Genomic DNA, 12,678 nt, shown 5'->3' with positions numbered 1-12,678 from the left:
TCTACTAGAAAAGACTCAGACAATAACATATGTTTTCATAAACATGCAATTAACTGTTTGGGGGTTTTTTGGAAGATCTTAAATGAAAGACCTAATGGGTGTTAGTTTCTGGATAACTAAAATCTCTAGCTGACAGGGATTTGATGAATCATGTAGGTACCTAGGAAAATGCTTCCATGCTCATGACAGTCATTATTTGTAATTGTGACTGAAGGAAATGTGACAAATAAGAGACTCCTAGAGATTGAATACAGCTAAAAATCAAGTAGGACATAGCTCCATTTTGCATCTGCCATATGTGACAAAGTTAATGAGGAAAGCATCTGTAAGTATAATCTTTATCCAACAGTTCTCTGTGTAACTTGTAGCTCAAAGATTTACCACCAACAGGTTCAAGGACCACTTTCATGCAACATTGATCCATTCGTAGTAGCCTGTCCCACTGGGTGTCTTATATCATTATTAGCACTTCTCATTCTTGTTTTTGTTTTAAATTAAATTGGAAACTTTTAAAGAAACAACTGACTATAGTTATTTGCATGTATTGGGGACAGGAAAACAGCCTCTTGATCTTCTCTGGTCTTTTAGTGACTACTGGCAGAAAAACAATAAATGAGAATTTATTGTATATTATATATATGTAGATGTGCTTTTTCGCATCTAGGAACTCAGTCCTCCCAGGTGGTGATCTTGCACAGAGAAATTAAATAACCTGGAAGATGGTTTGATCACAATCTCTGTGAGTGGGAGTCAAAAATCTGTGTGCAGATTTGACAGCCACAGCCTTGATATGGTAACAACATGCTTTTTAAGAAAGTAAACAAGAAAGGAAAAGTATCGTACAAACACTTTTTAAAATTCATGGAGGGTTGTACGTTTGTTTAAAAACATAAAATATATCTATTTTCTCAATACTTCTCAATATTTCTTTAAAAGCATGAAAAGCACCATAAGTTGAGCGTGCCATCCTTCACTTTATAATATATACATTTTTCTTCCTCGTGAGAATAAAAAACACAATACAAGCAAAAGGAGCTAGTGCTGACTATATTCATTCAAAAAGTCTGTTTGACACAATGACCCATAAGGTCATTTTAAAGAGAGCACGGTGAAACATGTTCTTCTCTAGTGTACATTTTCTTGTGTGTTTTTTAAATTCTTTTTTTAGCGTATAGAGTTACAATCTAATCTTTTGGGAGCCCAAGTCACTTTCTAAACTTTCCATTGAACATGTAGTTTAAAGAAGCAAAAATGCTGAGTGCTTTTGTCCTGCAATTCACATTATAAACAGAAAAAAAAAAGGAAAACTCTGCAGGATAAAAATGCTTTCTTCTATTCCCTTCCCCCGTGCCTTTTTTCCCAGTAGGACTTGTATTGCTGTGCTTCGCTGCCTGATGAAACTTCCAGCAAAACCAAGCACAGGAGAACAAATGTTCAGGAATCTCTAGATATCATATTCATACCATGCTGTTTCCTAGTAGTCAGAAAACTACAAATCACTACTCAAAAAATAACTAGATCATCCTCTAATGCTAGTTTTGAGATGAAGATATTGCTTTATTTAGCTTACAATCTAAAGGAAATGTAGAGATAAAGCTTATATTTAGTCTTCATGATTTTTCCTATCCTTATTCATGTGTATTGAACACTCAGTTCACTTTATCTTTTCAAATGTCTCATTATCAATTGCCTCTATTCACAATCTACATGAAAGTGAATGTCCAGAGTAAAAACATTTGGCTTGCTGCCACAACTTGTTTTCTGTTAATAAAAGTAAAGGTTGAAGTTAGGGAGAAATGCTCTCAATGACCACTCCTTTTATGCTTCTTTCACTGTTCCCATAATCTTGCTATAAACCATTTATCAAGAACAGATCACTGAAAAATGAAGTATTCTCTTAAACAAATGAAATAAAAAGAAGCTTGAATGATGACAGCTTGTTTAATATTTGCCAACTATAAGCAAAGACTTACAGAAGAAAATGTGATAAATGTCCCATGAGCATTTACACTGTGCAACTACCATGAAATTCTTCAGTGTAATATTCTAGAGAATGCAAGGAACAGTAAAAGGATGGAAAATATAAGAAGAAATGGAAGAAATGTACTCTGAGTTGCAGAAAGGAGGTCTTTTAAGAGAACATCTCTTATTTGTGAAAACTGCCAAAAAATGTTGTCTACAAAAAAGTAACGAAAACTTCAAGTATGATACTGAAGAACATAAAGAGCTTGAGTAAATATCTTTAATGAACTTAGTGAAAGCAAGATGGATTTCATCTAATATAAATATATTTCTAAACTTCAAATTTCTTAGAGGGTAGAAATTAATTAAATTAGAGATTCTATCTCAGTTGTGCAAAATATAATTTTATAGTTTGTTCTCCATTTTGATTGTCAATCAAAATATGAGGAATAGTTTGAACTTTAAATAAGAATGAAACAAACATTCATTCATTTCAACAGGACACCTGTTTGCTCACTGTTGATATCACTAGACTGAAAGATAACAGGAAGAGAACAGGAAAGATAGCTTATCAACTTGCTTAAGCACTGTAATACTCTAACTTTTAAGAGAAACAATTGGCCATGAAGAGACTAATTCCATTGAACTACTTATACTACTTTGGAATCACAGTTATCTAGGAGTCACTAGGGCTCTTCTGAAAAACTGCAAAACAGATTTTGAAATATCAACCTGCACTGGTGTAACACAGGTGACCAGTTAAATACTTAGCTCAGAAATCTTTGTATAACTGTGGAAATACATCTGGGGATGACTTTTGGAGCAGTGAGGTTTTGTTTTCTTCCTAGCCTATGCTTTTTTTCCATGCTTAATCCATTTCTGGAGCAGTAAGCCATTTGAAATTGCAAGGAATTTAACCACTGAGAAGCAAAAATTTCCATGCCTTCCTATGCATGCCTTCATGCATTCCCTCTCTCAATGATACTCTTTTCAAGTCACTGACAATATTCCAGCTATACAGAAGCTTAACTTAACCACTAAGCAACAGCCTACTTTACCTGCAACGTCTTTGTCAATTTGCTACTACTACAATCACCAGTTTCCAGTTTCCAACAATTAATACTCTTTTTCCTCAAAAAACCACCAAAATTATCTGAAATGTTTCCTTCTTTTTACTTCTTCTTTTCACTAAAGCTATCTGTAATGTCCTTCTCCTCAGCTGCCTGTTTTCTTATGCCTTAGTTTACTTTATTGAGTTATCAAACTAAAATATAAGGCACATGGGAAAAGTTGAGATTTGATAGAGATCAAAACGACAAGGTGTAATCAGTGCTACATTTTTCAAACATTGTAAACTTCCAGTTTACCTTATTCTGACTTTCAAGTTTTGCTTATTTTAGACTTCCAAAATTAAAATATGTTAGAAATATCAAATTTTGCCATATTTGTTGCAAGATGTCACACTAATTATAGTGGAAAAGAAGCCACTATATAATTTTGAGTATACATTCAAATCTATGAGACGAAGAAAAGCAGCGATGCCCTCTGATTTGCAGCAGCTTTGCCATATCTGCAGGCAATAATGTCCGGTGACAAGTGCTATCTTTAGGTTACTTTGTCCTGAAAGCTCAAGCCACTCTTTGATTCCTTTGTAAGCAGTCATACCTGTACAGGACTTTAGTGAAGTTGGCTCCCTTGAGAAATATTCTTGGAAATGAGACCCATTCTTTCTGTGGTTGGAGAAGTTTTCAGAACAGAAGCAGTAATGTGACTTCTGTGGTTGCACTTTGCCCCTAATTTATATTTAACAGCTTTGAGCTTCTTTTAAACAGTTCTCGGAATAGGTTTGGACAAAATATTTTGGATGAAATTGCTATAACAGAAATATTCTTTCTAAAGTCTAATTTCTTCTATTTAAACTGTAAAACTTCATTTTGGAACACCTGTGTGTGTATAAGTGCATGTCTGTGTTTTTCTACTTGAAACACGCATACACAGATGCCCTCACACACAAGCACCTGTGTGTAAGAATTGTGTTAGAATCAACATTTAGTTTCATGCTGTAGAAACAATAAAACAGCTCCTTCCATTTGAAAGGCTTTTGAGATATTTGGAGATAAAGAAGTAAAATATTTAATACAGTTACACATATCTACGGCCTCAGAAGTTTTATTGCCATAAAATTATCCTGTTTCAAAAGAGAAAAAGGGAGAGAGTAGAAGGAGAATGTACTATTGCCAGTCTCAGAAAAGTCATTTTGGTTCAGCAGAGAGCAATGATTACATATGAATAAACATTATGGAATTTTTTTAAATTGTCTAAAAGTGTGATATCTAGAGAGGGGGAACACTGGAGTATTGGAATGGGAATGTATAAAGTAATGTTTTGATCTTTGATAGCAAAAGTATGCACATTACAAAAATGGAAGATGGTGTGCATATAAATGTTGAGATGACAAGCTGTATCATATGAAGTTAATGAAAAAAATCAAAGAGAAAAATCGGAAATCAGTATTTCTAAGAAGAAATCACACCCATGCAACGAGACTGATAAGTCCAAGACAATCTATACTGCTCTGTGTCTGTCTATTTGTGTATGTATGTATGTATGCATGTATGTATGCATGTATGCATGTATCTATCTATCTATATATCTATCTCCATACTGTTCATACTCTGTAGGTTGTTCTAGGATGGAATGTGGACTGTTCACCTGACATTTCTTCCAGATTGTATACAGTGAATAATTCTAATAATCTCATTTATTATTTGATAAAAATATGTTTTATTTAACAGCTTCTGATCTTCCTGTCTGAGACAGAGATTATAAACATGAGAAAAAAAAATGTAGATATGAATTGAAGAAGAAAGTCATAACGGGAAACTTACTACAATTTTTTCCTTTCTCTCCTGACACTTTACACACTTGTTCAGTACTCATTCTCTGTTCTTACTCACTCTGTGAAAATGTCACTCTTGTGCATGGTTACCACCCTATTTTACTGCTTTGTATGTTTCACTAGAGATGCATTGCCTTCTTCCCCTACATTGCTCATGATAAAACTTCGACTTCCAAAACTACTGCGGTATTTGACTGGTGAATTGCTTCCTTTATTTTTTCCTTTCTAAATAAGAATGAATTTGCTTTCAAAAAGACGGTAACAAAAAATTTCCACTAATAGCCTTAGTCTCTCCTCTGGTATCTTTTCATTTTCAGTTTGTTCTTTTGACAAAATTCAACCCCCTGAATATGCATTATTTAGGAGGTTTTTGGCTGTTAACAACGGTATTATAATCATTTGTTTCAAACCTCAGGTCAGCCAACTGCTATATAAAAGTTTAATTTTTACATAAAAACAGTGATGTGTTGATCCGTGTCTTGCAGTTCTTTGAAATCTAGCTGGAAATGCAGACAATAGCTGTCTCTTCAGGTTATTCTTTACTGTTATCACAGAAAATAATTTCTTACACAGATGAACATCAGCTTCTTTTTTCTTTATGTCATCTGATTTTGTGATAAAAAATAGTTGAAAGAGAGTTTGGTTTTTTCCCCAACTCTAAAGGCAAAATACTAATTGCTTAAGAAAACAAGTGTCTAATTTCTTTATCTTTTCTTTACTGTACAGTTGATTACAAATAATGACATTTTAATTGAAAAATTAGTATATGAATTAAGAAGGATGATTGTTTCCAATCTAAAATATACAGATCACAGAAGCAGAAAAGAATAAGCATTCTTTAGAAAATAGAAAAGTAAGCTGGAAAAGTTAATGCTTTAATTTTATTATTTATTTTTTAATTCTACATGCTTATGAATGTTATCCAATCTTAAAGTTTTGCTGTCCTTGGAGATTGTATATTTACTTTTTTTTTCCTCTGTCTTTACATTTATTTCCTACTTTCATAGCACTGGAAATATTTGAAGACTCGAGTCAATCAACAGCAATATATAAGCACTGGTTGAGAAAATATATAAATATTAATATTAATAACTATATGGGTAATATAATCTCTCAGAATCTGTTATATAAAGGAATTTAAATGGTTTTTCTTAATCTTTTTGAATACTATCATTGTAATATAGTTTATACTAGAGTATCAGCGCTATATACTATTTTTTATAGTTCCTTATATAGTTCTAAATATCTTCTGATTCTTAAGCTAAAATAATTGACTGCTCTTACTGTTTGGTAATTTTCAAATTTGCTTTAGAAAATTAAATTATATAAACTATACGTGTTTCAGGTATGTCTCATGTATTCTGGACCTGGCTTTTGAACATTTCTTTTCAAATATCAGTTTCCAAGGGTTATTTACCTGGGTTGACATTTCCCTGACAAACAGTCAGATTTCAGAGAGGTAGCCTGTTTTACAATTGCTGTAATTTAAATTAATATCATATTAGCATTTTAATTTTGTCAGGATTGATTTAACTCAAGTTTTGCATTAACTATCTTGGACACAAGAGTTGCATTTTCAAATAAAAGATTTTGTTGTATAGTTATTTATTCTCTTGAACACAATGTTAAGAAAAAACATAGAACTTAATCTAATCCTCAGAGATCCTTTTTAGCTATTAGGATTAGATGAGGGTTTTATAATCCTCTAGAGATTGTCTTTTTTTCTTCCATTAGTAGTGTTGGCAAAAGATTATTTTTTATCTCGTGCTTCTTTGGTAAAAGGTCACAAACTCTTTTGTTATTTTAGACCTTCTAAAAACATCACCAAATGTTTGAGCACTTAGAAGTTGTTTGAGACTCCACTGGAGACAACTGTACGATGTCAGAGTAGAAAGGGTTTTGTCAGGCCATAGAAATCCCTTAGTCTATCAAGTCTGGCCTGCCAAATTTCAGTACGATAAAGTACAGAGAATAAATACAATCCCTGACAGGGCTGCATAAGGTATTCCTTTTTAGTTCTGTTCTATAAATCTCCATTTCTGTGTTTCAGGCACTAAATTCTATTTCTTATTCTGTCATGTTTCACTCATGTTAATATTTATATTCCTCATAAGATAGTTTATGCTTTGTTGATGGTTCTGGACATTAATTTCCTGTCAGCTATAAAGGATAAGATAAGAAATATTTTGTTAAAATTCTACATTTAGAATAATGCCTGAGCATCATAGTACAAAAGTCAGACTAACAAAACATAGGAATTGAAGTTGAATTCGGTAATATTAAACCTTTACCAATTACTTGGTTTCTCATTTGTCATGTAAAGGGATCTATGTCCAAATCCAGTCTTCCCAAACTCTTTTTTTTTTAAGTTTTAATTTTAATACAAATAGCAAGAGTTAGCTTAAACTCTGAGGATCTAATTCAAATTTATGTGATGTCAACTACATGGAAGAAAATGAAATACCTGTAGTTCTCTCTGGTCTCCATTGCCTTTCATCCTTTGCCTGTTACCAGGCAACTTGCAGTCTTGCTAAGATTTGTCTGGTTTTCAAAGTAGACATAGGCACAGAGTGCAGGCACAGTTCAAAATTAATTATACACCTTGGTACAAGCATATTTGTTTCAAAAATTTGCAGCCATTTTCTTATGAGTGATATAATACAGCTCCACAGTGGCCAGAACTCACATATGATGGATTTATGCTGTAACCTTCCAATAATCCCCTGTGTTATATCTTTTTCTCCCTGAAGTTCCTCTTGTTTTTCTGTAACAAGAGCCAGTCATCGCTGGAATTGAAACAAAAGAGGGACAAATTTGCTTCTAGCCCTCTTCTGCCCATATGAAAAAAGCCCTCTTCTCCCCATATGAAACTTTGTCTGGTACTGCTGTCAAACTACTTATTCAATTCATGTGCAAAGACTTCAAGAAAAATACTGCAATTTAAAATGCACTTTGCTGTTTCCTATGCACAAGTTTCTCCAAAAAATTTTTTACTAGATTTTAATCACAGATATTTTGGAATGCACTAAACAATGTGCCAACATTGTTCGGATCTAAGCTAAAAATTTTAGGAAACAATGTGTGATAGGAACACTGCCTCAGTTTCAGAAATAACTGAGATAACCCAGAGATACATAGAGTTCAAACCTAGGTACATATAAGAAGCACTGGCAAATATCCATCTCTCTGCTTATGGGACAAAGAACATGATGTTCAATTAGAAACTGCATCTCATAAGCAATGCCTAATTCAACAGACTCAAATGTTCACTTGTCCTTCTATCCCATTATAGAAATGTTTAGAAATATATAGGATATATGGCTTTCACAGCACTGAAGACTTAGAGAGAACACTACAGAGAACAACCACAGAGTTAGACCCAGGGGTTGTGCGTGACACTTTCCCATCACTCAGTGCAGTGGTGCTGTACAACCAGAGTGAAACAGGATTTGTTGTTAGGCAGAATGTATTGGTATTTAGGGTACTAAAAAAGAGAAGAAATCATGGCCTCATCCAATCTAATAAATTCATAAAGCCAAATTTATACTTTCGGTTTTATAATAAAGGTCTTCCTTTCAGAAATGCAATACATTTTCAAACTCTTTTTCAATAGTTTATTCTTATCTGTAATTTTATTACAGTTTAAAGAGGAAATATTAGGTACTTTTGTTCTTCATATCTTTTTCGTCAGCAGAGCTGCATGTTGTACAGTTGTTTTCAATATACAGTAATACTGATCTCTGCAAAGAGATGCAAGACATTTCTCCTCCCCTTCCCGAGCACCTCTCTTAACCTGAGAATACAGATTAATAAAACGTAAGCCTTGGTGCTTCTGGGAGTTAACTATAGATAGTTTGCATTTCTGCCCATCAGCTGTAGGTCAGAAACTACTGAAATACCATAATGGCATCAAGATTCCTGGTAGGCCACTGGTGCCATACACACAGAAATAAAGTTAGTCCTCTGAAGTGCTCCAAACACATTATTGTAAAAATCTTAACTTATAGATCTTAATCTTACAAGTATTTCTGTATGCTCAAAGCCTTATTCATGTTAGTGATACCAGGCACACAGTTATCTTATTCACAGGATTGGGTCATATCAACAAAAGACAGAAGTTACTAAAGTCAGTAATGGAATGGAATTTTTTATTCTTTCAATAAACATGTGTGTTTATGATACAATCTCTCTAAAAGAGAATGATAGTATTTACTGAGTGGATAATAATAGAAAAAAATATTTTTTAGATTTGGAAAATTAGGAATAAAATTAGATAGTCTCAGTTTCAGATACAATTTTATTGTTAGATACAAAACATATTTATTGTTATATCCGAAACAACAAATGCATGCAAGAGGTAAGCAGCATGAAAGACTTCAGTATTCCATACTGAAAGGGTTGAGAGGAAAAGATAAAAAGAAAATCAAACAAATAAAGTAATAGTGGTCAGTTAGAAATAACTTAGTGAAAACTACAAGATATTTCTGAAAGATGGAGTAGCTCTCCAGTCTTTGATAACACTATTTTTATATGCCTTCTAGTCACAACTGAAAAAGTTTTTTTCCTAATTTTGTGCATGTTTTGAGATATATATTATACAGAAGGAAAAAAATCAAAATCACTATGTTACAAAGCAGCTGGAAACAAGTAAAGCCTTTCAAGATATTTAACCTAAGACTTGCTTTAAAAAACAAATTGATGACTAACCTTACCTTCAAAATTTTTCCCGCAAAAAATACTGACCTTACAGTGGATGGATGGCATCCTGATATTACTTCTCCCAATCTGCTAACAAATTCAAACTGCATATGGGATAGTTTAGAGCAAAATCATTCTTATTCCTCATCCACTTTTCTTAGGTCCTATTACTACTTATCCATTTACATGTTCTGTCTTCACTCTGAGTCTATAAACATCTACAGTCAAGAATTTTTGTTTATTTTGTGTCTAGCAAAATGGGGGCTGTTCTAGATAATGCTTCTGGTGACTGTAGAAAAATAAGAGATAAATAATAATTATTTTATTTGTGTGGATAACTGCAGGACAGCAAAATGAAAGTCTTCACAGATTCTGAACTACTCCCACATCTATAAGATGGATGCCGAAAATATCTGAATTCTAATTCTTCTTGAAATGACAGAAAAATGTCGAGACAAGAAATAGACAAATAGGTGATAAATCAGAAGGTGGGATAAGAGGGAACATGCAACCTCTAATTAACCATTTTAAATTCTACTTATTTTTGATTTAGTATGATTTTAATCTTAATAAAATAGCAGCAACCTTGAAAGTATTGATGTTATTTTCATGTAATTTATGACAATAAAAAATGTGCTGAGGTTATGGGTTATGTCATTTGCCAGTGAAGTAGATAAATCTTAAAGTTTATTTTCTGACTGCATACTTAGCTATTGCAGTTATCTCTAAGACATTAACTTATTGAAAAGAAGATATCATCTTTCAAGAGAAACATGTCAAAAATATTTTGATAAAGTATTTATAATCCCTGAAAACAGATGGCTGTTTCATAAAGATTGTCAGCTGAGAAGATTTGCTGACAGAAACATGTTAAACGTCTTAAAATTTTTTGAAGGAAGAATTTGCACCACAAAATCAGATGCATTCTTCCATTAATCAATCACAGCTGGTTGATTTTTTGACAGCAGGAGCATGCTGGACCTAATTTGATTGCCTTACACTTTTTCTGATTAATAATACCTGGGTAAGTTGAACCTTGATGGAGAGAGTATAAAAGCAGATCACTCGCACAAAGCATAGGTAGGATGATGGGAGAAGAAAATGATATTGATATGTGCAGATAAAGTAGAATCCATGGGATTGTATTCATGCATAAAAACATTGAGTTTGTTTTGGCTGAGATAATAATAGGCAGCATTTAAACTTTCAGAAGTATGGTATAAATCTCCCCAAAGCACACAAATTACATAAGCAGTATATAGTATTTGAAATTTCACATATTATTTTAGTTTTTTCTGTATGCATAAAGTGCCTTTCTGATGGAAAGAAAAACACGTGGCAAGGCAGAGCTCAGTAAAATGTTGTGTTACCGCATTCATTCTCAGTTGAAGAAGTCAATAGGGTCATGTAGTTTAAGGTGCAGAAAGATACTGAGAGACTGAGAACCATAATCAGAAGAACAGCTGCTGACATACCTTCTCCTTCTTAATATGTTATTTGGGGATACTTTGTAGTGGAAGCCTTTGTTGCTTGGTTACTTTGCAATTGTGCATTCTGCAGGGCCAAAACCCATAAACCTGTACTTTTCTACCCAAACCTGCTTATACTATAACCCTGTAGACCTGCTTATACTATAGACTGCATTGGCAATATTTAGACACTGTATCAGCAATAAATCTAATCATAATCATCCATATGATTAGTGTCATATTTCTCACACCTGACCAGGAGTCTTCTCTCTACTACTCTGTCACACTATAAATCATCATAGTAGATAGGAAAGCAAGCAATTTCCATTCCCGCTAAGGCTTGTTTTTTCCTGGGAAGGATACCTATTCATACAGGAATATTTTCAGACTTACTCTGCATTTCTGGGTACGTGGAGTATTGTTGTGCACAAGAGTTGTATCTAGTCTCAGGTGTGGGTCAAGTAACAAAAATTAATTCTATTATTATTGCATTGTTCTTCTGTTCCTTTTAAGATGCTGGGACTCATAGCTGATCATGAATGGCAGCAGCAATGGCTATACCATCACGCAGACTGTGTCTATTTGTAATGAGTCACTGCTTTTAATAGGCTCAGAGTGGGAACACCTGAGTGAGAAGATACACAAGGTTATGAGCACCCTAGTTAATTTTGAATGAATAATGTGAATATTCACTGGAAGGGATATTTTTAGTGTTTACAGAAACTGAAATAAACTTTGCAGGAACTACCATACAGCTAAGAAAATTTTGTCTTATTTACCTTCTTGAGGAAAAGTTACAGTAAGTGTTAGCATGACATCACTTTCCTAACTGATTTACCTGGCCTATCATAACTTCCTAAATTAATATGTAACTGTACATAGATTTTTTCCTAGTTAATGAATCAGATTCATGTTTAAATATATATATATATAAATAGACATTCTTCAACAACACACAAACCTGTTAAGATCTTTTCCTGGGTCAAATTTGTCAAATATCATTCTTTTTTGCAGTCAAGATTAGAGAATTCATTTTTTCACCCATCTAATAGTAGGTATTTGGTCTCAACTAAGCAAATGTTCTTCGACTGCACTCAGTATGACAGAAGAGCTAAATAAGGAAGTTATCCTGAGAAATACTGTGGAGTGTTGTATTCTGTATCCTTTACAAGCTCAAGTGATAATACTGTAACTTTAGGATGGCAAAGAAAGTATGAGCCATGCAAAGTATGAAAGTCTTCAACTGACCTGTTTAAGCTTGCAGAGAAAGGTGAAAAAAAGCACTCTTGTTACATGTATTATCCTGTTAAAATTTTTTGTGCTTTAAAGTATGATACCAGGTACACTGAGCCCCAAAACAAATACTTTCTGTAAGCAAACAGAAAGAAAGAAACAAGCCAACCTTCTACTATGGAGTCCAAGGTTCAAAATGTATTGATTTTGACTTTTGAAAAGTAGAATTCTATCATAGAAAATAAAAGGTTAACAGAAACAGCAAAAAAATTAATTTCTTATTTTACTCTTCATTGGTAAAACGAGAAATGAAGAGCTACATAGAGATTTTTGATAATTCTTAGGGACAAGGAATTAATCCTCTTTTTTTCCTGATCATTGAATACTGAATGGCCTCTTTAAATACAAAAAACCCCT

General features: G+C 33.2%; 1 long non-coding RNA gene across 1 annotated transcript in view; it reads right to left on the bottom strand.

Annotated features, from left to right (window-relative positions):
• The window catches only part of LOC135416781 (uncharacterized), a 54,267-nt gene extending 41,887 nt beyond the window's left edge, over positions 1-12,380 (bottom strand). Inside the window, exon 1 of the long non-coding RNA XR_010431718.1 lies at positions 12,277-12,380. This is a non-coding gene — a long non-coding RNA (uncharacterized LOC135416781). The remainder of the gene's footprint in view (positions 1-12,276) is intronic.
• Positions 12,381-12,678: the final 298 nt, after the last annotated feature.

This window comes from Pseudopipra pipra, chromosome 6 (assembly GCF_036250125.1).
Source record: "Pseudopipra pipra isolate bDixPip1 chromosome 6, bDixPip1.hap1, whole genome shotgun sequence".
In the NCBI taxonomy this organism is placed as follows: Eukaryota; Metazoa; Chordata; class Aves; order Passeriformes; family Pipridae; genus Pseudopipra; species Pseudopipra pipra.
The sequence above is the reverse complement of the archived record's forward strand: the minus strand, read 5'-3'. Positions and strand labels throughout refer to the sequence as shown.